The following is a 23,027-nucleotide window of genomic DNA, read 5'->3' as shown; positions in this document are numbered from 1 at the left end:
TTTAAATTAAACAGACAACACAAAGGATCGGCTGTCAAAAATAATTAGATGGAAATCAAGTAGAAATTCGTATGACTCATTAATGTGCGGGATTCGAGTATTCGAGTACAACGGCTGTATCTCGACCGGAACATCCCCCGAATCGCCCCATTGCCACCCCGTTCCGAGCTTGCTCCCTCATCGTTGTTCGATTCGTCACGAGAGAGGAACGTAAGCCGGATGAGCCAGGGGTGTATACGCCACACAAGGTATTCACTCTGTCTCTTTCTGTTTTCTGTCCCCGTTTCATCTCTTTTTTTCTCGTATAATCTTTCTCGACGTCGAGCAGACATGCACGGCGCTCGTAAAGTTCCGAGGGAGCACTCGACGACAAAAGGGCGAGTCCGGGTGTTTCGGAAGACGGACGTGTGTGGGAATTAAGAATGTGCGGCGAACGACGGATCGAAACGTGATATGTGATAATTGCAGATGAATTTATGCCACTGTCAATTTCCGAGGGAGATAAATGTACAGTTTGCACGAACGATTAAGCGTTGGTGAAAATGTTCTTTTCTGGGGTGAATGTGGGCTCTAGATTATATAATTTATGTATTACAAATTAATAATGTTACGAAACGTTATGTAAAAAGAGACATCGAAAAGTGTCGATCAATCGCTGATACTGAATGACAACCGCGTAATTGAAGCTGGCGTTTCGTGCCTTTTTTGGGTCAATTCAAATTTATACAGATTATTCGAATTTAAAGTAGCGATTTAACGGAGGTTTGAGAATTTTGAAACGTGGAATTTCGAGAGCGTAAATTAGGAAAGGCTTATCCCGGAATTAGAGCGTGACATCTCGCTTGTATAGTGCCTTAAAGTGCGTACGAGTTCTTCGATCGAGGATAATAACCGCACATTATGCGTGGTGCGCCATCCAATTAATATCACTTTACGCTAGCTTAGCGCCGGATAAATAATCTCGATCTAGCGGCCGCTTAATTACCGTCGTGGCTGTCTAATTGTAGGACAGTCCAGAACAATGACGCTTTCGTAACAAAAAAACAAGATTTATTCTCGACAAAAGCCTTTAGTAAAATTCAGTTGCAATAATCGCGTGTCTTATTTGTATATTAGTAGAAATATTCGAAGCGCACGATTACCCGAACAAAGGATAGAGATACGCTTCCGTTTTGCGCGATTATGCAATTTGTATCTGCCTCCTTCTCCTCCCACCGTTTCGATCCATGGCGAAAGGGGCTACCCGCAGATATAGGGACTTAATGGTTGAAATTTAGAGCGGTTTAAGTGGCATATGGTGGCATTTTAATTGACAAGTCTGGTTAGGTCATCGCGGCCTGAATCGTCGTAACACATGGGCGAACGAATGGACGACCAGACGAGCGGAGAAATAGAGAGGAGGAGAGGGGCTAAGCACCACGTGGGGAACACTTCATGAGAACCGGAGCGCGCCAGGGCCGTGCAAGTCGCTCGATAAAAAACGTCCCTGTCACCGTGCTCTCTTTAGAAACACTCCAAGTCCGGCCAATCCGGTATTCTCCCGATTAAATTGCGAGCGTGCCGAAGTTCTCCGCCGGAGTTCACGACTCCGCTTAATTTAATTGCGCGGTAATTTTCGGAAGAGAGATAATTATTGTGTATATGTATAACGGCAAACTTATTTAAAACTATAGCGTCAGCTCTCGCAGGCGCATGATCTCGTAGCAAATTGTATTGTGTCGTATCTCCCGTCGTTCTGCAGCCCCAATTATTTTTCGCAGTACCGCCGCAGAGTTAAATCGTTTATAAAATGCGAATTGCCTAAAGTATAACTTATCTATCCACGAAGTACGCGTCGCGCTTTATCGTCATTTCCCGTCTCACTCTTTGTTCCCGAGTAACGCGTAATATCACACTCACCGGCTGCATCCGCAACACGCCCAGGAATTCGGAAGATAGCCGAGCGATCCATTTCAGAGACGGCAGTTGTGTACTCGGACGATTACGAGGCGCTCGTCGCGGCTTATCTTGTCGCGCACTTGTATCAGTTTATATCGGGAGAGCGCGGGTCCCTGCTACACGATGTGAGAGAAACGAACGGATGCGCGGACTGAGTGCGACTGAATGGAGCAGCGGTTCGTTTTTCGCGACGCTCTCGTACGTCGGAGGCGTCCGAACGCCGTCGGCGACGACCGAGCTTGAAAGACGGATGAAGCGCAGAAATCGGAGGGCGCGTCGTACGTTCAGTAAAATAGCGCTTTCCTCGCCGAGGAAAAGTTTCTAGATTCGATTGTATGCCAATCGGACATAGTCATACAAAGAAAAAGCGTTGATAAGCAGTAAGCAACATTTTTTTCGCAGATTTTCCGTTTTTAACTTCAGATAAATTTTCTGTGACAAACGAGTTTTAATTTTTAAAACAAAAATTTCGAGGTCTAAAGTTTGTTCTATACGGAACTATAATTTCGGAATTCGTGTGCTTTATTTATTTTATAAGTAGAATATTGAATCTCGCAATGCGAATGTTAAACTATTGTGCACTACAAAATGCTTTAAAATCTGTATTAACGTGTCAAGCTATTATTGAAATAAATATAAATAATTATGTAATTAAACATGGAATTTTTTTTTAGGTGTGATATCATTGCTATATTGCATGTTGTGCAACCCGCAATTACTTGTTTGATGTATGATCATGGAGTAAAATAAATTTGGGTCCAGCCCCCCGCTTTGTTCGGACGCTCGAAACTATCGCAGCTGCACATGAATCGATTTTCAGTGGTATTATTATTTCTTGCACGCATCAGAACTCGCTTTCACGACGAAAAGCTTTCAATTTCTGACATGCGAAAGTCCCGAACGGTTCTTAATTTACGGGAAAATGCTTTGGCTTCCTTAATTGCATTTTCAAGCGTATTGTATTAACTAAAAGTATCTTGATTCGATAAAAATAGATATTTGCGAATATTAATTCGGATTTAAACAGATTTATAACAACTACAAAGAGAAATTATTTTTGTAATAAAATTTATAATCAAGAATATATAGTGAATTATATTATAATGGCAATGACCATTATCTCGCATTCAATCCTATCATTAATTTGAATTGCCTATTTCGGGTGCCGCTGACAATCCTGCAGAGATCTGCACGAGATTGTCTTCGAAATTCTATCGTGCGCCTCGGCTTTGCGGCCACAGCAAAGCTCATCTCATAAAACGTCGCTTTGATCACGACGCGTGCTGAAGATGACCTTTGTGACGGCAGGAATCTCTTTCTCGAAATTCCAGTCGATGAACTTAATTATTTATTAGCGTGAGTCAGTCGAGTGCGTGGGACGCCTCCTGTCTCGTTTCGCTCTGCACGGCGGGACTCCCGGTGCTTCGCGTCGATTCGTAAATGTTTGTACGCGTCTCGTAACTTCGCGGGTCCAGCGCGGGGTCAAACGGGGTCGAGCGAGCAAAGCTCGTAGCAAACCCATTAGTCAGCGGAGAGGAGCTGATTCGTCGCCCCATCGCTCTCTTTGACGAACTCGTACCGAAACAGATCGCTCTGGCCTCTATTCCGCGGTGAAAAATTGTTTCACTGTCGAATTCGCGTAATAAATGCCACGTTACATCTGCTCCGCATCTTTATTTTAATTTTTCGAGACATGTGCGATCCACTTCAGGGAATGGAACCAGAAATTCACAACGAGAAAAAATTCATATATGCATATGATTTGCAGAATTAATAATTCAATATACAAAATAGTGGCCTCTAGTGATAAAACGAGAGAAAAAAAAGGGAGAGAGAATTTAAGAAAATAATTTTCGAAAACAGAAGTTTTTTTTTATAAAAATGTTTTTAGTTTTTTTATTATTATTTGCAGTGAATTTTGGTGCACGTGCAATCTATCGTAGCCATTTTTTTCGTTTTTTTAAATTCATTTGTTTGTATGTGATTCCATGGTTGTTGATGGTAGAATGCTCTCTCTTGTTCGCGTTGTCTTGTTGTCTGTCAAAACGAATAACATATGCGTTTCGGGTATGAAAAGTAACCGTAACTGATTTGTGAAAAATTTTTATTTCATATTATTTTCGAGGGACTAACTTGGTGCGTAGAATTTCTCTGTCCTAAATTCCGAATCTTAAAGTCACCTAGTTTCTTTTTCTAGAACCACGATACTATTCTTAGAATTAATGGTAGAATCATGTTGTAAATTTTCTCGCTATAGTTGGGTGTAAGACAATTTTAAGAAATAGAGAATCTAATGAATTTTTTACATAATTACAAGATCACGATATACACATCAATTTTGTTTAAACAGAAATAATATTCAATTTCGTGGAAAATTTCAAGTGTCGTAGGTGGTCAATGTGAATTTTTAGGTTTAGATCATATAAAGATACTTAGATACTATAGAAAAAAAGAGAAAAATATCTCGAAACAACGGAGGAAGCAAAGGGTCAGGATTGTGCCCTGCGGTACATATGGAGCTTAGGTCTACGAATATTTATTCATTTCTCTCTCTATCTATGTCTCCTTCTCTCTCTTTCTTCCTCTCTTAGATGCAAAGGCAGAGAGCGAAGAGGGAGACGGTGAGAGAGTAAGAGAGACCTAGGGCGCAAAGTTCGGACCATGTCGTTCTTTTGTGAGAGGAGGCCTTTTGTCGTTGCGACAAAGCCTGAAGAATATCCATCCTTCAAATGTGGAACAGCTGCCATCGAATGGCCTGGCTACCTTTTTTAGAGTCCCGTGCACACACCGCGCGCGCACACGAATACGCATGTACCGAGCTTCAGGCGAGAACGAGAGATGAATAAGGGATGGTACCGCAGCGGGAGAGAGATAAAGCAGGACGTTGTTTTCAAGTAGGCAGCTTTCGACTAGACTAGCGCCTTGAAATGGTTCCATGCGTAGCTCCATGCTTTCCCACTTTTTGTACGTGTTCTCTCTGCTCGTTTCCGTCATTCCGAATAAGCTCGATAAGGAGTTCATCGTGTCAAAACTTTATAGTGGCAATTCCGTGTCGCGTCATCGACCGCGTGTTTTCCACGCTTCGGGAAATCCACCGATTCATACGTATCTACGCAATCTCACGTGCGAATGGACGAACGTATTTGAGACGTTATATAGAAATAAAAACGGCTTTAAGAGAATTTAACGTTAAAAGGATCCACGCGCATTTTTCGATAGGGTTTAGGGGGAGCGCACGATTTTTTATGTATACCCTGTATAAATGCAAGCGCTGCGTTTCATCTCGGTGAGCCCGACTGCAAACGGAATATTCAATAAGCTAATCGCGATGCAGTGGCGGACACGGTTATAATTCCTACACAAGGCCACGCGTGCCTTTATTATTCATTTATTGGGACACCGAAGGGACAGATATCAGTCCGTATTTACGATGCGATCGATACACGTTCAATTGAAAATCTTTGCGCCACAGTACTGTGTGATTTTCTTTGATGTTTTTTCTTGTTGAAGATATTTACGTTTTTCTGTGCTTAAAATTTTGTGGCAATTACAGTATTTTTTTGGGGGAATTGATAGTTCGAAGATCGATAAACGTGAGCAAACTAGATCGATCGATGATATCGTACCGCAGAATAATAGCATACGGATAATGCACCGACTGTATAGTCGACCGGCGCATTGTTGAAATAGCATTTGGTGGCTCGATTTCGGACCCGACCTTCCTTCAGTTCGAAACAAAGTTTAGTCTGGAAAGAGCTGACCTGGCAAATCCTATTATTTATGCATGAATCCAAGTCTAAAATCGTCTAGCTCGTTTTAGATAGCTCTATATGCCAATTATGTGAAATTCGTTTTGACACTACAATAAGAATTAGCATGAAATCGAGTAAGAAGTATATTTGACGGGAAATAGACGTTTTCGAAGGAAGCACACATATTATCACTCGATACTTTTTCTCGTTTCTTTCTTCGCGCCAAACAACGACGGCAATCTTTTTTCGTCGTTCCGCCTGAGAATTAATGTTCTCGAAGTTCTATATACACGACTATACATACAGTGAATGGCTGATGCAGCGATTCATCACATTCGCGTGTTTATTCTTAAGACAGAAACTCGATATACGCGAGATTTTGCTTTTGGCATTGCACCCACGATACATCGACTAATTCGTACCTGAAATTATTAGGACGATTCCAGGATTTCGGGCATCGCGGTCGCAGCGCTCGCAGCGCGAACAACAACGTGCTCCCTAGCAAAATACGAGCCACCGCGCGGAAATAAGAGCATTCGAGTAATGCCGCGATGCAACGGCCGGTGCATCGTTGAAATAGCGATTAATTCCCCTCCCCTGGTTTCGGCGAGCAAGCAGCACACAGTTCCAGTTCGCAACAAAGTTCTCGGCCAAAGGGAAGGCGCTCTCTCTCTCTCTCTCTCTCTCTCTCTCTCTCTCTGTCTCTCTTTCTCTTCGGAGGGTATGGGCGGCGTCGGTATGCGCCGGCAAGTTCCGAAACCCTGGGATGAAAATGCCTCTCCGCCGGATTAGCCCCCGCTGGCTAGCCGACTGTAGTCCCCATACCTAATGTAGAGTATGCTCGTTGCCGGCTGGCTTCCGGTCCAGGGCCGGCCGGATCAAAAGGTGGGCTCATGGACCCCGCAAGTAGCAGTAAAATTTTTTTCCCTCTTTATATAAATTATTTTTAGGTAAGGAAGAATTAATGTGTTACAAAAATTATTATAGTAATGAAAAGTTGTAAATGTAGAATGTATGTAACGTATGTAATACTGTTGAAATTGGTGTAAAATAATTGTAAAAAAACTAAATAGCCTATATTATCGACGCTCATATATATGTATAAATAAAACTACGTTAAATATATTTTTAAAGTCTAGATATAGCGAATTATTTTAATCTCAAGTTTGTTATTATTTCAATCAAATTTCTAATAGTTAGTCGCCGCCCTGTAGATGAACCGTATTTGTATGCGATCGCAGTCACATGTGCGCGTCTAGCTGTCGTACTGCCAAGTACGTGATCGTATACGATGAATTCAGATTCAGATGAGCTTAAGTTTAAAAAGTAAGAGCATATTTAATGGCACATCTGGATGTCATTTTCGATTTGCCTTTTTTTCTCTCTTTCCAACAAGAAACTGTTTACGTCTCTTAATAATGCAATTTATTAAATTAAATATTAATAGATTTAATGATTAATTATAACGATCAAACGTAATGATGAACGTTTGTCGTACATATCTACTTTCCTGTTACATAGAAAAAAAAAGTATCTGTGTTCCGTGAGTTCGAGAGAGTTCCGTGCCTCACGTTGTGGAAGTTTGACCGTGTGCGAAACGACCCAGATGAGCAGGAATGTCAGGCGGAGGAAATAACAAATTAACCGGTTGCGACGCCTCTGCGTCCTTCTTCTCCATTCCACCTTGTGTTTGCAAACAACGGTTATTCAGGCACATTTTTGTCTAGGGTGTTTTATGTCTAAATTTATGTTTCACACTTCTGAATGAGATATTTTTATATCACGCGAGTTAATTTTCATATGATAGAGATGAAATAAAGAAATAAAATTAGAATAAGTATTAAAAGTAGAGTGTTTCTCTGAATAGAGGGATGACGTAATTTCCTTCTCCACTTGATACTTAGACCCGTCGAAATTCCTCTCTTTGGGCTCGTTAAAATTACTATAGCGCCTCCTACGATCGATGGAGCGAGCGCGTCTCTTCCTTACTCATAAAGATCACCTTTTGTAGTGCTATTAGCGCATTACGCTCGCGTCACCTTCGTGCTCGCCAACGGCATTCTTGTCGTTTCGATCTTATAGAAAACGTCTATTAGCGCGATCCTATTCTACAAACACACAACCTGCCTTTGTACGCGGCCAACAACGTGCTTACGGTTCTCAATCATCGTCCTGAATAAGATGCGGTTCAACGGTTGTCCGACGAAATTTGCGATTACGCGGTAAGACGTCGTTTGTCACTTCGTGTCATCGTTGTCTAACACCGAGACGCCGTCGACGCTGCATAAATCTTTTCTTAACATCGACGCTTTATAATCGCGTGTCTCTCCGCTTTTGCGAGGATCGCTCAACTTACAATCTGTACAATTTATTTTAACAGAACGGCTTCAATTTAATCCAAAAAAGTTTGGAAATCGTATATTATACATTTCATTATTCCCATCGTTTTGTCGGCTCTGTTATGTCGGTGTAATATGTACGCGGGGATCTACAATGCAGAGCCGATGAACCGCTCCGGCGCGTCCGGCTAACTGCTCGGCTAACCGAGTCGACTGGTTAACTACTCGGTTAGCGATTTAACCGCCGCGCTGCTAATCACTCATTCGGTTAACCGCGCCAGCCGCGGCTACAAACGGGGACGCGCGCGGAATTTCGATCGCATATACACGGGCGCGCTCGTTCGCGCTGGTTCGTTCGTTCGTTCGTTCGCAGAGGAACGCACGCGGAAGAGCCGAGTTAGGAAGCTGCGGAAGTAGCCCCGCGCGCGCGTGCGCGCGCGTTCGCCGGAATGTTCGGCATTCTAATGAGGAAAGCTGCCGTTTGCCGGCGTCGCCTTATATTTCGTTCGTTGCGCACGCCGCGGCGTTGATTGCTATACTATCGCGTTGCTGTGCGTGGGTGATAAGTCGCATGCCTTTCTATCTTTGAGCTCAAAGGGTTAAACAGATCGCCGATCACTCTGGATAAATTATATATTGGGTAAAACCCATTTATATATATGAAATTCCTAGCATACTAACCTTTAAAAGATTAAAATAAATTAGACACGAAAAAAGAAATTTTATATGTTTAATAAATGTCAAAAAATGTGTCAAATAATTTTACTTTCCTGAGCTGACCCCTGTCAAGTGAGCATTTTCGTGATTTGTTTTATTTTCATAAACCCGCATGAAGGTAAAATATTAAGAGTTATTGCTGTTTCGCTTTGCTGATAGTCTTTAGAGCAGTATGCGTGTCCAAGATACTCGCGTTCCTCATCTATGCCGAAAGACGTCATCGCGGAATTTACTCCAGCGAATTATCCTTCCAATTACATCGCGATTACTTGCGCGAACGATGATGGCACGGACCTAATAAACGCGAGTCAATAAGCCGGCAGGCGGCCGGTATTGCTCGCGGATCTGAATGGGCGTTACGCTTCACGGATAATGCTGAATTACTGTCTCAGTTCGGCCACGTGATTAACATCGTGGAGGCTCGCGGTAACAATTAGAGAAACCTCGAAGAGATCCGCCGGTTTGGGGCGACAAACAAGGTGCGAGAGTAAGCGAGAGCGTGCGCGCGCGAAAGAGAGAGAAGGGGGAGTTCCGATTACGTCGCAGCGTAATATTTCACGTCACTTCCGGTTACAAACCTCCTCCGGGCGGGTTATGAGATGCTATTTGGTAGAAGAGAGACGCGCGCGGACGAGAAGAGCGGCTCCCACCGAGAATTAATTTGAATTGGATTACCATGAATATTGTCGGCGCTTGGCGAGAGGTTGGGCAGACGCGTTCCCATCGCAAACTAAACGCTTCAAAAAATCCGCGCTCTTTGGCGATCAACTTCAGCTTCGGCTCAATTTTTAAACACTCGTGAAAAATGAATTTTTTTAACAAGACGACATTTATTTATGGCACGGTACCAGCATGTGTGTTATATAATATTCTTTTTCGTATAATTCTTGATTCTTACATATAATTCCTTATACTATATAGACTAACAATTCAGTCTCAAAATTACCAGAGACATTTCTTTTCATTAAACTCTTAAAAATTCGGGCAACGCGTAGCATTAGTTATTATTTAAGAACATGATTTGCTATTCCTTTAGACTGAAATATTCCTATATATTTGTAAGACGAAGTATCCTAAGAATCCAGTGAAGTTTTGAAAAACTGATAATATCTATGGACAACGCCGAATGCGGTGCGTTCTTTCGACACGAGCTTCCTCTCGTTAGCGCCGGACAATACCCCCGTCAGGTCCGCGAGTAGGACCGAGGAATCCGTTAACCCCGCGGCTATTTTTAACAAACGAGATGGACGCAACCTTTTTGCGACTGTATTTTTTCGCGGTTTCCGCTTTTGCAAGAAGCGCCGTGAATTATCCCGGAAAGACGTACCGCGATACGAGACTTATTGTCGCCGCGGCTTCGAAATCTATTGTGCGCGAATTCGAAAGTTTGCCAATTTATGTCTTGGTCTTCGGTAACTGAGAGAAAGCGCAGGGTGGTTGGAAGGTTGTGTACAACGCTCGGAGACGCGATCATATTTTAAACCCTTGACAAATTTGGAAGAGTCGTAACTTATGGCTAAGATAAAAACATCTTTATGAGTCGTAAAGCGAGTGTCTCGTATTGAGATTAACCACACATTAATAATGACGACAATAATGATAATGAATCACACGAGGGAGCAGGGAAAAATATCAGCGGCACTTCGTCGTATTTAATTACTTATATGCGTAGTTAATGTCGCGCGCTCTCGCATCTCCGCGATAATGCAACGCCGGGACGCCAAACAACATCTGACACTTTACGAAAATCAGAAAATCGTGAGCGACGGCTAGAAATAATATCGCGCCGCGTGACGGCGACAAGTGCAACGCAAAGTGTCCCAGAACTACTGCTTGCGTCACGATCGAATTTTACCAGTTACTTTACGGAGTTCCAACTTTTTCTAAAGAGAGATTGATTTGATTCTAGTAACAGATTTGGTAGAAAAATGGGATACAAAATATAAACTTGATTGTACTGAAAAGGGACGAAGGGCTGTAACGTAACGATAAAGACATGCACACGGTAGAGAGATAATTGTTTTGACAAAGATTATTGACTGGAAAATTAATGGAAAACAGGATAAAAATGTCAGAAATTGCACAATCTGGATAAACGGTTATAAAAAAGATTGTTGAATAATTGAGTGCGCGTCTCTACGCGGAAAAAGACACCAAACATTCAGGCATCCTAGCAATTTCCTGCGAACGCCCTCTCGTTCTCCACTCTATCTTCATCTAATCACTTTTGCTTTCGTCAACGCTCCGCCGCGAGCTAAACGACAGGCGTTGATGGAGCTCGGGCGTCGGTGAGGGCTGGAGAAAGAAACGCGATAGGTCTGAAGGACCGAACTGTACGCCAAAAAAAGGAACGGGAGAAAGAGAGACGGGAGAGAAGTGGAAGGGACCGAGTCCCCCTATTCGGCAAACAGAGTGAAAGAGCAAGATAGAGCGAGGGTAGGAGGTTCCTGCACCCTGCGGCGATTGCAAAGTTTCACGGAAATGCACCCTCACGAGGAATTTCTCGAGGAGCCCTTGGGTCGTCTCGGGAATTGCATAAAATAGGGAGGCGGGGTGGCCTCTATTGTGATTGATACGGGGGCGCAGTCGTGATTCGGCGCGAAACGTATCGGCGGATTAAAATATAAAGGCCGCGTTTCCGCCATTTAGCGCATTAAATGACGAGAGAGAGAGAGAGAGAGAGAGAGAGAGAGAGAGAGAGAGAGAGAGAGAGAGAGAGAGAGAGAGAGAGAGGGAGCTGGCTCTCGAATAGAGCTGCGATACAATCGAGTCTCCTCCGTGAGAGATGTACAAAAGTCTCGCGGCTCGTTAGAGTAAAATTCTTATACGCGATCACCGAGGGTTATCTCTCTCCACGGCGTTTCGCGGGATGTCTTTTAAGGGCACGGGTAACACAAAGGGTCGCGAACGATGAAACGTCTCGAGAGAGAGAGGTCGCAAACTTAAAGCTCGTAACAATGGTCCCGCATACACGTCTATGCACAAGGGTATGCACAGAGTGACCGTATTTTTCCTCGAGCAAAAGAGCACCGTGCAGTCGCCGCTGTTTGTCGGCGGCGAATGAATTTTTCGAGAAAATATATAATTATTATAATTATAATTTAAATCTCTGTGTGTGTTAACTTTGTTCGGAGAGAACATTTTTTTTCACTTTACGCGTGCACGTATGAATATGCGATATTTGTCCTTGGTTATGTAGGAACGGATATGGCATGCATTGAAAACTGAGGTAATTAAAAGAATCTTACGTAACGTCGGCCGATGTACAATAGCTCGAGCCGCCGAAGTGTTAATTACGACCTCGATTGTGCACTTCTTGAGAAAACTGCGAAGTCGTGTCCTGTTTTGTTGCTACCTCGGCGCTGAAAAAAAAAATATATATATAGGTAAAAATAAGTTAGATTAGTTTGATTCGTTGAATGCGCAAATATTAAAGCGGAAATATTAGACGGAATAGCTTATAGGAAAAATTAAAATTTTGCGTATGCCAGATTTTGTGCACAATTATTTCGTCAAGATACTTAGTTTTAGTTTTAGAGATTTCATTTTTGTAAAATAATAATATGTACCGTAACGGATCCGTTTTGTCACGATGCTCGGCAGTTACATGACATAATCTTTGATATTTTCTTTGTCAAGAAAATTGAGGATTCTAAGATCGTCAGCTTTCGAAACGAGCTATAGAGTTTTGACACGAATGCTTATATAAATATGTATATCTTTCGGAAATTCGCCGAGCAATATATCGATTTCGCAGCCACTGTATATGCTATTGTTCTTAATATTGCGTCATCTGTAATTATGTCGTTAAACTTTGTGCTGTCGTGTCCATGGCGTACCTTGTATCACTAACGCGCTTATCGGAAGTTCAGCCACCAACTATGAGGAGGTTCGTTAACGAAATTTATCCAGTCTTGCGACGAATCGACAATAACTCGCGGCTATTCTGACAGAGAATCGTAAAGTCTAATGTAAAATTGCAAATCACACAATTACGAGATAAAAACCGACCGCTGCGCAATGTTTTTTAAGCACAAATATTCGCGAGCGCGTTAATATCGCGTCAGAAAGACGAACTACGTAATTTTTCATTTCAGCGCACGAGTTGACCATACACATATATTTAGTACGAACCTTTTTACGTACAGCAACGAGACTAAAGCACGTCTAGGAAATAAAATTTCTTTGCACTTTTCACTTATTGAACAGGCGAAGCGAATTTATGAGCAAAGTGAGCAATCTCGTCGAAAGACACTGTGACGTTGATAAGGCGAAATTGTACGATCGAGTGACGCGGGGGGCCCGAAGCCCCTCCAATTTATCCGTTCGATCTTCTAGAATTCTAGATAGTTCGACAATGTATTGAACGTAGACAAAGATGTTTTGGACATCATAGGTCCAATAGCAATACAGTTTACATTTGTCAAGCGAGTCAGATAAACAGATCGAAATTTCTATGATTTTCCTCTTTGTTTTGAGGTAACGTTTGTCGTTCAAAGCGAGAGGTATATAGGGTTTGGAAAAAACAAGCACGACTGTTCCTTTGTCAAACGTTAACGAATCAGACTCTAGAATATTCTTAAAAATTATCAACTTCCTCTCGTTTTGAACCGAGTTGAACATTGTACGACACGCAAGAAAATATTGTCATTTTGATAAATAAAAATAGCGCGTGATGATTGAATTTTCAATTTACGACGATACGCATTCAATTTTATTATCATAAATAAATCCAATTTATTATACAGTCTATCAGTTTGCGAACGAAATATCTATGTTTACGGGAGGAATGACAATACGCGTTGTAGAGTAACATTTATCGATTTCTCTACGTGTACCATCATACGCATTTGTATTCGATTCAGGCACTCATTGCAGTATCGTCTACACATACACGACCGACCGGAACACTTTATCGAATTCGTTAGCGTTAAAAGTATCGACGAGACAAACGTAAAAACTGAATATCTCGTTAATTTTACAGTTAATGGCAGAATCACAATCCATTAACGGCACGATGACTCTCGTTTTATGGAAGAAAAAATATATTACTGAACGACTATCGTATATTTGGATTATTTTGACAAGATTTAATTATATATTTTGTTTTACATTCACTTCTCGGCACACCCCGTATAATCGCACTCGAAATCCCTCGACATACACACACATGCGCGTAGCGTGCTCCTCGTGGGGGCGTACACACATTTTAGCTGCTCGTGCGAGACGTAGGAAGCCGTATGTGCATTGAACATCGATTTTAAGCGCAAGAGTACGGCGGTAAAAATGTGCGGGATTTGCACGAGCGCGCCGCGCCAACAGTCTCACTTTTAATGGAGGAAATCGTAGGAGGCACGAAGGCGGTGAGCGCGGGCTTAAAAGACGGATGTGGGAAAGATTTCACGGCTATCGAGACTCGATGGACCGACCGATGGAGCTTGCTGCCTCGCGCGGACATTGGCGTAGCACGGGTTTCCGTATTTTTCTCCGTGGTCCATTTCGCACGTGTTCCGTTTTAAACGAGCGAGCAGTGGACTACTACTTTTATCTCTTTCACCAGAGTCAAGTGATTCTTTAACGTCAACGCCGATACCTCGAAGGCGCACGTGTCAGTTTGCTGCAACGTTTTAAAACGCGTGTTGCAGAAGCAATTTTCTTTTTCTCCACGCAATTTTGGTTTCCGTGGTTGTTCGCAACGAAGTCACACATACGTAGAATTGAAATAAATGGTTTTAATACCTTAACGTTCTTTTTCCTTTCAATTCCATAATCCTGGTCAATAAAAAGAATATTCGTTCGCATAACAATTTATTATCGGCTCGTATTGCGTATAGAAATTATTAACTCGTGCAAGAGAACGATGCGCGTGAAATATTTATTAGCGGGTAAAAAAAAACCACAGAAAATGGACGTATACCCTGCTGGTTTATCTCCTCTGGCGCATCTATCGGGTAAACGTTCAAACCCCCGCGAAGCGTAATTTAGTTAAAGGGTGTAAGCGCATAACTTTCGTAAAACACACCAACTGTATTATTCAAGGCGGCGATAACACGTGGTGGCTAACAAACGACCGTCCGTACCTTCCTGGCAATTTAAGGGGTCAAAAAAATACACCGCGCCCTACGTTCATACGCTATTTCCAAGGATACGCTACCCGTTTCGGATATTTGCGTTTGCAACATTTATATAACGTAGTGAAATTTGGAATTTTGCAAGAGCTCCTCGCAAACTCGCGCACGACGGTATACGTGATGCATTATCAATTATTCACGAATCAATTACTTAAGAGTAATAATTAACATATACAATTATTCAAAAATAAAAAACAACAAGAGAGAGAAAAGGGAGGAATTAGAAAGTATTTAGTCGAGGAGTTTTTAGTATTGTCAGATAAAAAAGAATTTTTTTCCACACTTTTTCCGAGTAAGTATTCAGCGTTATTTGATATGAGAACTTCCTAGATCTATATATGTTTCCGGAGCGCACCGGCGCCTTTCCCGTCGACTGTTCTATTTTACATTTGCGCAATTGGATTGCACAGTTGAGATAACATAGTCACGAGTACCTTCGCACGAGTGCCGAGTACTCTCGCTTAATTTTACGTCGCACGTGACACGTAGCACCGAAACGACATCCCGCGCATTCTTTGGTTATTTAAGGGGTCAAAGTACATATCTCACCGCGGCTCTTCACATGCGCACACGTGCATACGTCACGCTCTCCTCCGAAATTATTTTACGCTCGTAGCTCGTAGATGCTTCCTATTTGTGATCGCATTATCCTTGAATTAGTCTTACAGGACTCCATCGTGCTCTGTCGCCGCTCGACTTAATTTAATTTTCGGATCGCCGCGGCATACCATCTCAATTTAATTGCTTATCGATACACACTCCTATCGGATTATCGGATGCCTTGTTAAATTTATTATCCGAATTAACGTCGCGTTGCGTAAGTCACTGTAACAATCGCAAGTTAAAAAAAAATTAAGTTTATGTCGTCTCAAGTTCTAGTTTTTCCTATCATAGACATTTGGATTTTCTTCTTCGACATTGATTTGCTGTATTAAGTTTCACATTTGTGTTTGGGATTTGAGTATTTCTCAAGTTCAACTTGATGCTCGATCCGCTTCTCTTTATTATTTGAAGAGTTAAAGCTTACGTCGTGCATATCTTTAGCGCTCTACGTGTGCATACACCATTGCGTAGATATAGTGCTTCAAAGTTATTTTGCGGGATGGGTTCCATCCCGCTCTTATGTATATATACTATTTCCCCATGTACGAGTTTGGCCCGTGAGCCCGATGGGGAGTCATGTGGACGAGGGACGAGAATGAGAAAGAGGGATAAAGAAAGACGGAACAAGATGGATGGGACAAAAAGAGGGGAACTGGCAGAAGTACACCGTGTCCCAAAACTTTCGTTATACTGTACTCTTTTATGGATTTTCCTCGAGATTGGAATTTAGAATTGACTTTTACTTGATAAAAAAATGTAAATAGATACAATTATTATATTAATTATGGAAAAAGATTTTAAGGAATTAACATTTTTTTTAATGAAATTATTTATGAAAAAGAACATAGGATACGACAAATGCGTATGCGTTACAAGAGCAAGGCTACTTCTAATTTTAATACGATTTTACGACAGTTAATTACAAAGTAAGATGACAAATGTAATGTTGAAATTTCAGGTTACGGAAGGTATTCTGCGAACACCTTGTACGCGAGATGAAAGATATAGATAGAGATACAACTGCCAGTGATAGTTGTATGTGGAAGAAAGTACACGGATGGACCGACGACGTAATATTGGGACCCCAAACGGTAATCGATATCACATATATCTCCACCAATGTATATTCAACCGTCCTTCACGATTTTCCGAAAGGAACCCCTTAATAAAACTACTTACGAGCCTCCGAGACTCGTCTCTTGGCTCTATCTCTCGGGTCCTCTTTCCCTATACCTTCTCATCCCTTTCGTCCCTATATTACGGCACTCTAAGAGACTGCTAGTGATGAAAATACGTGAAATACGCCATCACATCGCGCGCGACTATATTTATTAACTCTGCCTTGCGCGCCATTTCTTCCCTCGGACTTAAAGACCACCTGCAATTTAATTGCCAATCGAGAATCGACGATACATATTCTTAAATAATTAGTTCAAAGTTTCGAACCATTTCTAACGATAAATGATTGAATTTGCGTTTAAAAAAACGAGTGAATAATAATGGCACTTTGAGGGAAAAATATTTAAAGATCTTGCAGTTTAAAAGAGAACATTATATAAAATATGTAGAGTACAGTTAAAAGTAATTTTTAGAAATAAAATTGCAATATTCTTTTTAGATTCGCTTTCAAATAGCAAGCTTAACAAGAAGAAAATCGCAAGTACGATGAATAAGAATCTCACAGGAGAGGCATTTTCATATACATAGAACGATTTATTTATTTGAAATATTATAGGAGTATATATTCTTTACCCTTCTCGCGTACGTCATAAGTATCTCGTGAATAGCATATAAAGGCGATTTTCTAAAAGTACGGCACCTGCAATTTTATCCGTGTCAAATTTTTTGTGTCAAATGATCGCTGCAACCTACTTGGAGGAACACTTTATGTTTTAGGAATTCGTGTCCGACTTATATCCTAAAACAGATGATGTTCGAAAAATTCCAGTCCATACCGTGACATTTAAGCGACTTATTTAAATGCTCCATATGCCAGAAATGATTTCGAGTTTCAACTAATGCGAGCAAACGCGACACGATTCCAATCCCCGAGATATTTCCGACCACATTCTGCGGATCGATCATATCGATACGACCTACATAACATACACAAACAGCATCTCGACACAGTGATCTTCTTAAAATGCAAACATTTGCGTGATCACACGTATGCATATACATACATACGTATACAGTGGAGCATTATTAAACATTATTCATGGACAATAGCAAAAGTGTATTTGTGCAAAGCATGAAAATTCCTATTAATACCTCAAGTCCTCTATACACCGGTATTTCAACCTCAGTAAATAAATAAATAAATGCGCTTTCCGAATAATGAATTCTCTATAAATTTACTTTTATTTTATACTGATTCTATTACGCGCGTTATTGTTTCCACGCGCTTCTCCGGAAGTAATCGCGCGACGGGATGTACGAAAGTTGTTCGGGAAAAGAGGCGGAACATCAGGGGAAGGTGCGAAAACATGACGAGGTGGAAAAGACGACAGGCGGGGGGGGAGAGGCGAGGGGGCTTTTCAGCGTATAAATGTATGGAGTTGCGTGACGGCGGTTTGTACACATGCACGCACTTTGTGCGGAATACTATTAATTTCGTATTCATTCCTTCTTTTCGCACCGCGCTTCCTCACGATCGTTCCCTGGCTCGTTAATGCTCGCCCGCGGAAAATTTTCCTGGTTTCACCAGGACGCCGCCATTATGATGCGGCGTATGTAAATACGATCGCGGGGAAGTGGCGTAAAAATGAGCGAGGACGACACGGAGGTGAATATCCGGCCGGCGCGAACGAGGGTGAGAGATCCTCTGACGTCGTCTTCGGCCGGAGGAGCTGAGCAGGGAGGAAATAGATGACCCGGTCGACACCGGGGGTCGGTATCTCGATTGTATCGAGGCGGAACGGCACCGGTGCGAGAAGGGCGAAAGAGATGTAAATTTAGCATCGAGCCTTTTTAGTCTTCCTCTCGGCCTTAAACATCGGATTGAGGGACGAGACAAGAGTTTTGAGGAAAAAAATAGATACTGTCCCAAATAACATTTATGCAAACGTATAAACAATACACGGAGAGAATTTTCTCTTAAAATTTACCCTGAAATCATGGTAGTTGTGGGACAACATGTACCACCAAGAATTTTATGTGCGAGCTATTCTGATTAATGTCTACCATAATAAAAAAATATTAATATTTATTACATTAAAATATAAAATATGTTTGATTAATTTTACTAAAATATATCGAGGAAATTTCAATAATTTTTCAAAATTTACCAATCTGCTTGGTAACTTTTATCACGTTGTTTATAAAATGTCTTTTGTATATTTTAAAAATTCCTTGGTTGCCAAGTTGTCCCAAGTTTGTAGTGAATTTAAGGGTAAATATAACAAAAAATTCTCTCCGTGTATTAATGATGTGGCGCAGCATCGAGGTCAGATTTAATATACATTTATTTATTTTAAAATTGGCTCAGAACTATGCGTTTCTAGAGCACACAGACTCGTGCTTAATTGTATTCTCTCGCGTCCGATTGTTCCAGTTACGTTGATTTCCCTCGTAGATTTCCTCTCGACGCACGGCGCAAATGTAATTCGCAATCGCATTCGCACCTCAAAATTGACCACTTCTCGCAGCTGCGCAGCTGCCGGGACATCTATTAAAGGACTTCGACTAGAGAGAGCAGAGCAAAGCGCGCGCCGCAAGACACTATATGGTAATTAGCTGTGGAAACTTGCCGGGCGAATTGTACCATGGCCGCGCGCGGCAAACTATGCCCGCATGCCCCTTGGGTACCAAATACCACCATCAAAGGGGTGGGACGCGGGTGGCGGTCGGGTTGGGTTAGACGGTGGCGACATTACTAAAATGTCAGAGAATGTCACCCATCTCATAATCTATGCCCCACGATCCCGGCGCTACCCTCGATCCTCCCTTTCTCTCCATCCTTCTTCGTCGTCGCTTTCTCTCTCTCTCTCTCTCTCTCTCTCTCTCTCTCTCTCTCTCTCTCTCTCTCTCTCTCTCTCTCTCTCTCTCCCTCTTGCGCACCAGTCGAGCTTTCAGTAGTCTCCTCCACCCTCACTTCACCACCCCTTTTGCCGGGCCAACCCTCCGGGTGCAGTGTCGCAGCCGCATTCTCGCGAGAAATTAATTTGGCCCTATTAAAATGATCACTTCTGGATTTAAGTTACGATCTCCGCCATTCTCCCTCATCCTCCTGCCTTCTAACCGTCCTAAATTTTGGACGGCAAGGTCTCGCGCCACCTCGTCGTGTATCCCCCGTCGCGTCGTGTAGAAAAGTACGCGTGAGATTTTACGTCGGTGATGGTGATGATAGTGGTGGTGCGAGCTACGAGGTCGAACTTCAAGCCGAGCTTTTCTTCAAGCCGCGGAGAAAGTAGGTCCTCTTTCCAGTCCTTCTTTTTAACGTTTTCTAGTTTTTGCGCTTAAAATAAAACAAGCGCATGTTCAGAGATCGGGAACAGAAAACGGGAAAGAAAACGAGCATAGATAGAAATAACGGACGTAACGTCAATTGAGGTGTGCGAAATAAAAGGCGCGTAGCTAAAGTAATTTTAACAACGAGAAAGCTTCTCGTCTTTAGCTCGATTTTATGTGCATAACATTATAATACACTGCAAACACTTTATGAGATGTCTACGATGAAAGTTTTCCGCAATTATAAGTTGTTACACACACTGTTAAATTCGTAATATCAAATTATATTCAATTTGAGTCATTTTTAACCATTTTCCTATAACTCGCCACTTCTTGACTTCTTCTATTCAATATGTCATTAATTTAACTGAAACAATGTTAACTAAATCAATAAAATAATATTGTTTTGTGTTAAAATAATAAATTTCAACACACATGGTAGTTAAAAATAAAAAATGTTATTTAATTCAAGATATATTGGTTTAAATTTTATTTTTTAATATTTAACAGTGCACGATTATCTAGTAAAGTATGTAGATATTTTTAGATAATTATACATTATAGTTCCAGTCCGTCTTATAAATAGTTAATGATTATATTCGGCAACTAATATACGAGTCAAATTCTTATGAAAATCGATATCATGCAGGTGACGCTTGATGCGGTTTCGAGCTAAGAAATATTTGCGAGAATAAAAACATGCCCGTACTTGGAAAGACAAACTTTTTTTTTGCTAAGAATATTGTCTCTGAGATTTAACCATAAAATTTTTCCGCTGATTATAAACTGTGCGTATATAAAGCGGGCTTGAGTAATTTTTTGTCACATTACCAAACAGGCGGGGGTACTCGTTTGGTCGAAACGCGACAGCGATGTATGCCGATGCGAGAAACTCATCCGGCGCGTTATCGTGTTATTGCGCGAATGCGGGACGCGCAGGAAAAAGTGTGTAATTAATTTGAGTCCCGTCTGGGCAAACTCCAATCAAAGTGTACAAATATTAGAAAGCATATCGTCCGCGCGAGCCCGGCTCTCTCTCTCCCAGCCAATTACCACCCTCGACGCGACGATCGCACGCGCGGATAACGAAAATTTCTATCGTTTCGATATTATCGCGCGGCGCTTAAGTTTTTTCCTCGGTTGCCACGAAAACTCGTCGGTGGTTTACCCTCTTATATTTCCTGATCTCCTCTGTTTTCCTTCTCTCTCTCGGGGACACGTGCTCACGCGTCGTCGAGCGTTAAGCCCACTAAAGAGGCAACAAGGTGCGTTTAAAGCTGCTGGAAATGCAGCTTGCCCCGTTAATGGATTAGCTCGTTATGCAAAATTGAAATTTGCGTTATTTTGAACTTAATTAATTCAATTTTATTTTTTGTAACTTCGCAATTTTAGACAATAACGCTAAATGGCATAAAATTATACGTGCAACGTAATGATATTTTATAAAAATCTGGTTTATAATATTTAGATTGGCACAACCTCGTTTTATAAAGATTCTTTTACAGATTATTAATCAACATTAACTCGTTATTTCATTACTCGAAGTTACCCATGCAATTTGCATAATTAATTCGCTGAAAAATTTACAGAGCATTTTATTAAGCTCCGATTAATTAATAAAAAAGGGGGTGGATTGATAGCTCGTAGGCAAAGTGTTAAAAGCTCGGTCGCCAATCTCTCGAGGAATTCGCCGCGGCCGATCGAATTAATTAAAATTCACCGTGGCGGGTGGCGCTGCACCACAGTGATCCTCTTTGGAAGAGATATTTCGATGGTAATGATCGCTAATTACAGCATCGACTTGCCGCTTATTAACTCGGTACCGCGCTTTAATTAGCCGCGCGCGTGCCCTCCTTCGAACCTCGCCGATCGTGGAAACGCCTGGGTCCACCGTCGAATGAGACGTCACGTGCCGCCTGTGTCTGATCGATCGTATCGGTTTGCCACGTTGATAAGACGCATGACGGACGTTTTCCTAAACGAGACGCACGCCTGTCTCCGAAAAGATAAAACTGGACTTCTGGCCGGATACGCGAGATACGAGGAGAAAGGAATATTGCTATTTAAGCATATTAGGATATATATGCAGTTTTTTCCAGCTCAATACGGATAAGGTCTAAATAAACAGTTTTTATAAATCTCACAGGTATATATTCTGTAAACTATATATACACAGTCTAATTTACTCCTTAACAATAATTTGATGAGCTATTGTCGCGTCTCTTTCTTGATCTAACGACTAGATCTAATGATCCTAATGTAAGCCATTTCGGATTAAATTTTTATGTGGACGAATAAATACTAAAAAATAAAAGCAATTTTACTTCAATCGGATTTGATTTCTACACAGAAAGATTATTTTAAGACTTATAGAAAGAAAGTTTGAAATATCCTTTACCTCTGGATACGTCTGACAAGATTGTATTGGGCTTCCGAGATACTGATATAATTATAACTTTGGCCCAAAGGGATAAGGACAGTATGTGATACGGTGAGGAACATCATGGACGGAACAGTTATCGTTTTCGCACGGTGGTCCTAATATTGTAGGGGTTTCGAGCTAGTCCGGAAAGGTAAGCCCTTAAGAAACCAGGACCCTTCTTCATACATCATCAGGAATGACGGAGCACGTAACACGTGACATAGTCTAAAGCGACGTGATATGATATGACGGGACGCTAAATACAGAGCGACAGAGACCGAGAGCGCGCGCGCAGGAGAGAAAGAGAGAATCATCGTTCATCATTCGCATAATACAAGTGATACACCGGAGCTATTATCTTCTTTCCCACCTTGTTGATCCCGAACCCGTCATCCAGCGAAATAATGCAACTCGACGCGCACGAATGTTTCCCGAAATTCCGTTATTTATTTTTTGATGACGAAGTCGCCGCGGAAAAATAAGAGAAATGTTAGACATAAAGTAGTCTCCATCTGCTAATATTTTTGTTCGAATGTGCAAATAAAACAAACGCGCATGTGAACACTAAATATTTTATCGTAAGCACTTATCGTAAGAATGTTATATTGAATTTTTTTATTACTCTCGTATTATAAAAATATTTTGAAGTAAATAAATGTAACATACTAATATTTTC

General features: G+C 41.6%; 1 protein-coding gene and 1 long non-coding RNA gene across 2 annotated transcripts in view; one reads left to right on the top strand and one right to left on the bottom strand.

The window, feature by feature from the left end:
• LOC143894525 (uncharacterized) overlaps positions 1-1,927 on the bottom strand; it is a 36,352-nt gene extending 34,425 nt beyond the window's left edge. Inside the window, exon 1 of the long non-coding RNA XR_013256116.1 lies at positions 1,900-1,927. This is a non-coding gene — a long non-coding RNA (uncharacterized LOC143894525). The remainder of the gene's footprint in view (positions 1-1,899) is intronic.
• Positions 1-23,027, top strand: part of LOC143894512 (uncharacterized) — a 195,702-nt gene that overhangs the window by 103,522 nt on the left and 69,153 nt on the right. The window lies entirely within an intron of this gene.

The sequence above is a fragment of the Temnothorax americanus genome, unplaced genomic scaffold (assembly GCF_048541705.1).
Source record: "Temnothorax americanus isolate GAGA-0224 unplaced genomic scaffold, ASM4854170v1 Scaffold14, whole genome shotgun sequence".
Taxonomy (NCBI): domain Eukaryota; kingdom Metazoa; phylum Arthropoda; class Insecta; order Hymenoptera; family Formicidae; genus Temnothorax; species Temnothorax americanus.
The sequence above is the reverse complement of the archived record's forward strand: the minus strand, read 5'-3'. Positions and strand labels throughout refer to the sequence as shown.